Consider the following 8,147-nt stretch of genomic DNA (forward strand, 5'->3'; position numbering starts at 1 on the left):
CACAACTCCTGAGCCAAGTTGAGGAAGCAAAAGCCCTCGAAAGAGTGGTTATATCCTCCACTGTCTCTCACCAAGGAGGCAGAATCCCTCTCTGGCATGAGAGGCCCTCTCTCCCCTCTGAGAGGCAACGTCCTTGCATGCCTTCCCCCCATTTTGCTCTAAATCTCTCCCCCACTTTCCTCCCCACATCCCTTCCCTCCTCCTCTTGCCCCTCCCCCTGCATCCATTCCCTGCTTTTGTCTTCAAAATTCCCCCCTCCCCCCCACATCCCTTTCTTCTTCCCTCCCCCCTCCCAATCGTCTGAAGAAGATCCGGAGGACGAAGTGCAGAGAAGGACAGCCATTGGCGGAAGGACCAGGCGCGCCTCTCCGTCTCCGCTGGAGCTCCAGCTTCAAGGTCATTATGACATTTTCAGGAGGGTGGCCTTGTTGGTCTGCACTAGAACAGCAAGACTCTGAGGACAGGAGGTTGACTCTTCAAGCTGAGGCCCTGAACATCGTGTTTGTCTTTCAGGCGCCACCGGATGCGGATCTTGCAAGACCACGATGGAGGAATATGGAAGAAATAAAGGCGACCGGAGCTGTCCTACTTCAGAAAGAGGTCCATTGTTCTCCCTGAGGGGACACTCACTCAGGTGTGAGCCCCCTCAGGGACAACAATGGCTCAAAGAGGCCTGATAAGGTAAGGTCAGGCCCAGCTAAAAAGGCCCCACCCACCATGTTAACCAGGCAGTGCAGGCGTAGCTGGTTGCCGGAATTGGAGCCGAGAAGGAATTTTTCCCTGTTGCCCCCAATTGGCTGTGGGGCAGCAGGTTTTTTGCCTTCTCTGCACTGCCTTTATTGTACGCAGCGCCGGCCCTCTTGGCTGGCAACTTGGACTTACTGACACGTAACAGTCGCTAAGCCCAGGTGGGTGTTTAGGGCTGCTTCTTAAAAAAACTTTAAACTTCAATAAAGTTGAATAATTAAACTTTATATATTGGTGTTGTGTCTTTATTTCGTGTCTGGGAAGTCAGGCTCTTCTATATTGTGGGGACTTAGCTACAATCCTACTTAGGAATAAATGGTTTCCTCCAGTCTTAAAGTTACTATAGATTTAGCAGGTCCCTATCGTGGATGGAAGCCCCTCCTTAATCCCCATTGGTCAGGCTGTCTTGTGAATGGGACACTCATGAAGTGGTCTTACACTGAAGCAAACTCTATTGTTCTATCATAGTCAGCATTGTCTACTCAGAGGGGAAGTGGCTCTCCAGGGGCTCAGGTGGAGGTTGTCCCATCCTGGTCCTTTCAACGGGAGGTGCCGGGGATTGAACTTGGGACTTTCTCCATGCAAAGCAGAGGGTCTTCCTCTGAGCCACAACCCCTCCCCAAAATCCTGCCTTCATCTTCAGATGCCTTGGGTTCTGGCCACTCTCTATCAGGTAGTCTCCATTTTGACCCAACCTTAACTCGTAATGGGAAGCAAGTGAACAAAGACAGCTTTCTGGCCAATTTGAAAGGAGTCCCAAACATTCCTGACGGCTCCTGAAAGGAGATGGGCTAATTGTGCCATATGACAGAGTGGGTGGGTGGGCTGGTCAAGTCCAGCTGCCAAACAAAATGGCGACCAGAAGTGGGGCTGATTAATATCCTCTCGTTGAAACATTCAAAAGGAGGTTTAAACTTTCCTGACTTGGCAATTTACCAAAAAGCAGTTAGTCTGTTTAACATTCTACAACTCTTATCAGCGCCTGAACTCTCTAGTTGGAATATACCATTGTGTTCACTCCCAAAATCATTCTCACTTGGTGACTTGATTTGGAATCAAAGAAAGGATCGCCCTCCATTACATAATAACATATTTCTGTCAGCAATACTATCAGAATGGGATTTAATAAGAGATAAAATAGTTCCTAAGATTTCAAGATTCTCCTCTTTTCACAATCAAACATGGTTTCCACCAGGAAAAAACAGTAATTATAACTTGGTCCTCAAAGACATGCAACTCAATAGGCTTATAGACATAGCTTCTGGGAAAGATATTACGTCAAAACAAGAACTGGAAAATAAAACGCAAAAGAAAATTCATTGGTATGTTTACATGCAGATTAAAAACATGACAGAGAGTATAAATCTTAAAAAAATTATGAGTACCCCTTTGACTGATTTTGAACAAATTTTAAACTATACACAGAGGGAGGAGAAAAAGGGGATGGTATCTAAAATATATGCTATTCTGCTCTCTTGTTTAAAAAGTACTGATTTACCTTGCCAATCCAAATGGCATCAGGATTGCAATACTGAAAAAACACAGGAAAAATGGGAGGAAATCTGGTCATCTTCAATATTTACATCAAAAGTAATTTCTATAAGACTCCAAACGTTTAAAATTATTCACAGGTGGCACTTGACACCTAAAAGATTGTCTACAATATCATCCTCTTGCTCTCCCCTGTGTTGGAAGGGTTGCAATGAGGTAGGATCCTTCTCTCATTGTTGGTGGGGTTGTCCACGGATAGCCACATTTTGGAAAGAAATATTGGAAGTAATAAAACAAATTACGAGTTACGATATTCCATTATCGCCTTCAATTATATTTCTAGACCAATGGAATATTCCGCAGATCCCAAAAGCTATCAGGAATCTTATAGCAATTTTTTTAGTTGCAGCAAAATCAGCGATAGCTTCAGTCTGGAAACTAAAGAAAGTGCCAACTAAAGAGATGTGGCTCTCTAAGATATGGGACCATTTCATCCTGGATAAAATTGATGACAATATCCTCAATGCTGAACGCTTTCCGGCCAGGTCTAATTTCTATGACAAATGGTTCCCTTTTCTTGAATTTATAGACATGCATGATTTACATCCCAAAATAAGAATTGCTCAGACGTTGACTCAGTTTTCTGATATTTGGCAATATTATGTATGCTTTGTTTAAAAGTTATTGTAATGTTCATATTATTCAAAACTTGTAAACTATTATTGATTAGTTGTTGTGTTACAGTTGATGTTCATCGTTGATTTCTATTTGTTGTATGTTATAAAGCTTAATTAAAAAAAATTTTTTTTTTAAAAAAAAAAACATGACAGAGAGTATAGTCCTATGTAGGACTAAAGGTTTTCCTTCAATCTTAAAGTTACTATAGATTTAGCAGGTCCCTATCGTGGATGGAAGCCCCTCCTTAATCCCCATTGGTCAGGCTGTGTCTTGTGAATGGAACACACATGAAGTGGTCTTACACTGAAGCAAACTCTATTGTTCTATCATAGTCAGCATTGTCTACTCAGAGGAGAAGTGGCTCTCCAGGGGCTCAGGTGGAGGTTGTCCCATCCTGGTCAACGGGAGGTGCAGGGGATTGAACTTGGGACTTTCTCCATGCAAAGCAGAGGGTCTTCCTCTGAGCCACAACCCCTCCCCAAAATCCTGCCTTCATCTTCAGATGCCTTGGGTTCTGGCCACTCTCTATCAGGTAGTCTCCATTTTGACCCAACCTTAACTCGTAATGGGAAGCAAGTGAACAAAGACAGCTTTCTGGCCAATTTGAAAGGAGTCCCAAACATTCCTGACGGCTCCTGAAAGGAGATGGGCTAATTGTGCCATATGACAGAGCGGGTGGGTGGGCTGGTCAAGTCCAGCTGCCAAACAAAATGGCGACCAGAAGTGGGGCTGATTGAAATAGACTCTCCTTTGGCCTACAGTTATTGACTGGGCAGCTGGATCCCTCAGTTCCACCCTGAAGCCTCCTGTTCTATCAGCTATGGGGACGCTTTTATCATCCTCCCCTTCTCCATTTTATCCTCACAACAACCCTGTGAGGTAGGTCAGGCTGAGAATGTTTGACTGTTCCAAGGACGCCCAGCCAGTTTCAATGGAAAAGTGGAGATTTGACAAAAGCCCCCTCCCTCTCCCCCCAGCTTAGGCAGTTGGAAACATCCTAATAACGAACAAGGTATTGATCTGCATTAGAACTATTTCACTGTGACTCAGCAATTGTTTACATTTTGGATTATGTTTTCAGATTTGTCAAAGCTGTCTTTGGAATTTTATTCCCCCCTCTCAACAGACTCAAAGGCAGTGCCAGTTTATGATATGAAAGCAATAAAATGAATCCTTAAAAACTGAATCACAGAGAATCATTTAAATTTATTGTATTTATGCCCTGTCTTTTCTCCCCAATGGGAACTCAAAGCTACTTATATCAGCCTTCCATTCACAACAACCTTGCGAGGTAGGTTAGGCTGAGAATGTTTGACTGGCACACTGACATCCAGTAACCATCCGTGGAAGAGTGGAGATTTGAACCTGGGACTCTCAGATCATGGTACATCACTCTAACCACTATACCTGACTTGATTATGGAAAATGACTACCACCACACTAGTAAATGATTATATTTAATCAAGAATGAGGTAAAAAGTAGTCCCCTGTGCAAGCACCGAGTCATTACTGATCCATGGGAGGGATGTCGCATCACGACCTTTTCTTGGCAGACTTCTTACGGGGTGGTTTGCCATCGCCTTCCCTGGTCATCTACACTTTACCCCAGGAAACTGGGTCCTCATCTTACCGACCTCGGAAGGATGGATGGCTGAGTCAACCTTGAGCCGGCTAGCTGAACCCAGCTCCCGCCAGGATCAAACTCAGGTCGTGTGAGCAGAGCTTGGGCTGCAGTACTGCACCTTACCACTCTGCGCCACAGGGCTCTTAAATGAAATTAAAGTATTAATTAAATCAAAATATGTGTGATGGATTTAGATTAGTTTTAGTTAAAATAGCTATTTATTTTATTTATGTCATTTATAGACTGCCTTTCCTGCTGAGACTCAAGGTGGATTACATAGTGTGAGAAAAGGTATATAAATACGAGTTTACAAACACATAGCATTATCCAGGATCCAGTCAGTGGCTTTGCTTGTCAGAATTGCCATGATGGGTAAAGACCAAAAGATCTCCCACATTCACTTGGCCTCTAACAATTTATCACCTAAATTTGTGCCTATTAAAAGTGAAGCCCGTTTCCCCACGTCTGAAAAATAGCACCCCATTCATGCAATGCTGGCGGCTTCTTCATGGGATTTCCTGATGTCGTCTGGATGCAGGGAGTGATTCTGTTTTGTGGCACCATGAAAATGAGTGGGGGCTATTTTTAAGACGTGGAGAAACAGCCTATGTCTGTGTTAGGGCTGTCACCACCTCTTACCTTCAAAGGGCCAGACCGGGAGTGTGTGTCCTTGCCTTCCTCCTTGTGAAACGGCTATGTTTGGGCCAATTTGGCCCCGCTGAGCCCCTGTTGCTTCCATTTTAAACTGGAAGAGATGTCACGGGGCAGCCTCTGGAGCATGTATGCACCATATTTTCACATGTGCTGCGGTGCCCATCAGTCTCCCCCCATTGCCAGCCAGATAGGTGGGGGCAGGGGGCGGAACATGAGGTTGGAGGATCCCCCACCCTGAGCGAGGAGCTGGCAACGCTAGTCTCTGTGCCGATACGTTTATATGTTTTATTTAATTGCTTTACATATTATATCTTTCTATCTGTATTTTAACATTGTTGGGATTGCTTGTTTGCCACCTGGGGAACTCTAAGATGTGTATTACGTCAGCATACAAATGTAAATAGAATAAATAGAATTTTATAATAGAATAAATAAATAGAATTCTATTATAATATAATATTATGTAATAACATTCGATTTATATACCGCCCTTCAGAACAACTTAACACTCATTTGGAGCTCTTTACAAAGTATGTTCGTATTGCCATGATGGTACTGTACAGATACATATACACATTTGAAATTCAGTACACACTTATTTGCTCTTAATAGTAGTCAGTGAAAACAATGTAAAATATGGGTGAATTTTTTATTTGCACATCTCTTTCCAATTGTGCCTAATAAATCATATTCAAGAAATAAAATGTTTGGGATTAAGCAAGGAGGATCCCCACCCCCTCAAAAAATTTGGTCTTCTTTGAAAAATGCTTTGTGTGCAGACTAGACTGCCAGGTTCAATTCCCTCCATGTCCAGCTAAACGGTCCAGGTGTGATGGACTGAAGAATTGTCCCTAGGAGCGAAAGTGACAGAAAGGAGCCTGCTGGCCACGTCCTGAGAAGACAAGACTCTCTGGAAAAGACAATAATGCTAGGCCAATAATGAAACTACTGCTAAGGAGGCAAACACAAAATGCCGGCAGGTCCCAAGCCAGGCATCTTCCTAGGATGAGGGCAAGTATTTTCAAATAGGAGAATCGGCCCGATTGCAACTGGTGGGACTCACTTCTGAATGAACATGCATGATTTGGGTGGGGCAAACATCTCCCTGTATCTCCACACTCCCAGGTTGTCTCCTCCCATTTTGACCATATATGGTCATCAACAGGATTCAAAACTGCCTATGTAAAAAAGGCCCAGCGTCTCCCTCCCGTCACAATGAAGGCCAGCCCCCCTCCTCAAACACACAATGCCCTGTACCCTCCTAGGTCATAATCCCTCTGCCTATAAAAAGGCCACAACTCCTGAGCCAAGTTGAGGAAGCAAAAGCCCTCGAAAGAGTGGTTATATCCTCCACTGTCTCTCACCAAGGAGGCAGAATCCCTCTCTGGCATGAGAGGCCCTCTCTCCCCTCTGAGAGGCAACGTCCTTGCATGCCTTCCCTCCCATTTTGTTCTAAATCTCTCCCCCACTTTCCTCCCCACATCCCTTCCCTCCTCCTCTTGCCCCTCCCCCTGCATCCATTCCCTGCTTTTGTCTTCAAAATTCCCCCCTCCCCCCACATCCCTTTCTTCTTCCCTCCCCCCTCCCAATCGTCTGAAGAAGATCCGGAGGACGAAGGGCAGAGAAGGACAGCCATTGGCAGAAGGACCAGGCGCGCCTCTCCGTCTCCGCTGGAGCTCCAGCTTCAAGGTCATTATGACATTTTCCGGCGGGGGGCCGTGTTGGTCTGCACTAGAACAGCAAGACTCTGAGGACAGGAGGTTGACTCTTAAGCTGAGGCCGTGAACATCGTGTTTGTCTTTCAGGCGCCACCGGATGCGGATCTTGCAAGACCACGATGGAGGAATATGGAAGAAATGAAGGCGACCGGAGCTGTCCTACTTCAGAAAGAGGTCCATTGTTCTCCCTGAGGGGACACTCACTCAGGTGTGAGTCCCCTCAGGGACAACAATGGCTCAAACAGGCCTGATAAGGTAAGGTCAGGCCCAGCTAAAAAGGCCCCACCCACCATGTTAACCAGGCAGTGCAGGCGTAGCTGGTTGCCGGAATTGGAGCCGAGAAGGAATTTTTCCCTGTTGCCCCCAATTGGCTGTGGGGCAGCAGGTTTTTTGCCTTCTCTGCACTGCCTTTATTGTACGCAGCGCCGGCCCTCTTGGCTGGCAACTTGGACTTACTGACACGTAACAGTCGTTAAGCCCAGGTGGGTGTTTAGGGCTGCTTCTTAAAAAAACTTTAAACTTCAATAAAGTTGAATAATTAAACTTTATATATTGGTGTTGTGTCTTTATTTCGTGTCTGGGAAGTCAGGCTCTTCTATATTGCGGGGACTTAGCTACAATCCTATGTAGGACTAAAGGTTTTCCTTCAATCTTAAAGGTACTATAGATTTAGCAGGTCCCTATCGTGGATGGAAGCCCCTCCTTAATCCCCATTGGTCAGGCTGTCTTGTGAATGGGACACTCATGAAGCGGTCTTACATTGAAGCAAACTCTATTGTTCTATCATAGTTAGCATTGTCTACTCAGAGGAGAAGTGGCTCTCTAGGGGCTCAGGTGGAGGTTTTCCCATCCTGGTCCTTTCAACGGGATCTTCCTCTGAGCCACAACCCCTCCCCAAAATCCTGCCTTCATCTTCAGATGCCTTGGGTTCTGGCCACTCTCTATCAGGTAGTCTCCATTTTGACCCAACCTTAACTCGTAATGGGAAGCAAGTGAACAAAGACAGCTTTCTGGCCAGTTTAAAAGGAGTCCCAAACATTCCTGACGGCTCCTGAAAGGAGATGGGCTAATTGTGCCATATGACAGAGCGGGTGGGTGGGCTGGTCAAGTCCAGCTGCCAAACAAAATGGCGACCAGAAGTTGGGCTGATTAATATCCTCTCGTTGAAACATTCAAAAGGAGGTTTAAACTTTCCTGACTTGGCAATTTACCAAAAAGCAGTTAGTCTGTTTAAC

General features: G+C 45.1%; 1 long non-coding RNA gene across 1 annotated transcript; it reads left to right on the forward strand.

Moving 5' to 3' along the window:
- The first annotated feature begins 313 nt into the window (after nucleotides 1-313).
- LOC129336307 (uncharacterized) lies at nucleotides 314-974 on the forward strand. The gene is made up of 2 exons (XR_008597661.1): nucleotides 314-396; nucleotides 514-974. It is a non-coding gene; the product is annotated as an uncharacterized LOC129336307 (long non-coding RNA).
- Nucleotides 975-8,147: the final 7,173 nt, after the last annotated feature.

This window comes from Eublepharis macularius, chromosome 9, assembly GCF_028583425.1.
Source record: "Eublepharis macularius isolate TG4126 chromosome 9, MPM_Emac_v1.0, whole genome shotgun sequence".
Taxonomy (NCBI): Eukaryota; Metazoa; Chordata; class Lepidosauria; order Squamata; family Eublepharidae; genus Eublepharis; species Eublepharis macularius.